The following is a 1,504-nucleotide window of genomic DNA, read 5'->3' as shown; positions in this document are numbered from 1 at the left end:
GGCCACAACGCAGAGTACTAACCACTATACGATCACGGCGAGCTAATCAGCAGCTGCGCAGTTGAGGCAGATTTAGATCATATAATTAAACGGAAAAGATTTCAGTCTGTATAGCAGTATAGGAGTATATGCTACTCTGCAGCTCGTCGATGAATTTGTGAATATATTGACATTTTTAGGATTCTTTGATAAACTTTTAAAAAGAACTTTAAAAGAAAAGCATTTATTTAAATAGAAATATTTTGTAACATTATAAAGGACTTTACTATCAATTTTGATCCATTTAATCTCTTTGCTGAATAAAAGCATCACATTTCTTAAAAACTCCCAAACTTCGGAATGACAATGTATCAAAGTTTCCTCAAAAATATGAAGCTGTTTGACAATAACAAGAAATGTTTCCTGACACCAAATCAGCATACATTCTAATATGCGTAATGGCTGTTGAAAATGTATATTTCCTATCACATGAATAAATTAGCCTACATATACATAGAAAACCGTTATTGTGGTAATTTCACAATATTACTGGTTTTACTGCGTTTTTGATCAATTAAATTGGTAATCAACTTTTAAGATCTGTGTGTTATGATTCATCACTTAAAGATAAAAGAACCAACACAACATAATAATGCAAAGCCTTTTATTTGATTTGATAAATTGTAGAGCAAGTACATACAAAAGATGACATCTTTCTTGTTCCTGGAAAACTGAATTTAGCAGCATAGCTATTAACAGATTTAACTGTAAAACAAACAATGCTCTGATTGTACAGAAGCTCAGTCTAAAGCCACAAACAGTGAGGGCCTGCAAGGTCAAAAATAACAACAGCATTTGGTTTGGCCCTCCAGGAGCTTCCATGTATGTAAATACAGCGGTCATAAAAAAAATCATTTCTCTAGTAATAAAAAGCTGTTGAGACTGGTATTATTTGTGCATGTTTAAACTTTGAGGCTAGGCTACATTATTACCATAGTGTGGGGAAGGTAAGTAACATAACTCCAAATCTATGAAGCTATTTGACCTAATCGTACATGTAATCAGACCTACTGTATTTGTAACTCATAATTGTGCATTTTTTGGCCAGCGGCTCAATACTTCGGCCTACCAATGTCTGGCTACCCCAAGTATAGTATATTTCCTTCTTCCTGCTATCATGATTAATGTTAATACAAACATCACCCTGTTGCAACTACAAAACTCATGACATACTGGTTTACAAAACCAAAAAAAAAAATAAAAATAAAAAAAAAGAGAGAACTGTAAACCACTTAACATCTAACTATGTTTAGTAAGACATAATGCAAGAGCATCAAATGTAAAAAAGTTAGAGATAAGAACATAAGGATAAGTTCATCAGCAAGCCTTCCATTCAATGTCCAAGGCTTGAGAACATTGAGATGCATTGTAACATAACATCCAGCAGGTGGCCCCGCTGTATGTGGTGTTCCCGCAAAAAGTGCCACGTCTCCAATGCCAGAGACCCCCCCCCCCCCCCCCCCCC

Source organism: Sinocyclocheilus grahami, unplaced genomic scaffold (genome assembly GCF_001515645.1).
Source record: "Sinocyclocheilus grahami isolate Dianchi unplaced genomic scaffold, SAMN03320097.WGS_v1.1 scaffold16.1, whole genome shotgun sequence".
NCBI lineage: Eukaryota > Metazoa > Chordata > Actinopteri > Cypriniformes > Cyprinidae > Sinocyclocheilus > Sinocyclocheilus grahami.
The sequence above is the reverse complement of the archived record's forward strand: the minus strand, read 5'-3'. Positions refer to the sequence as shown.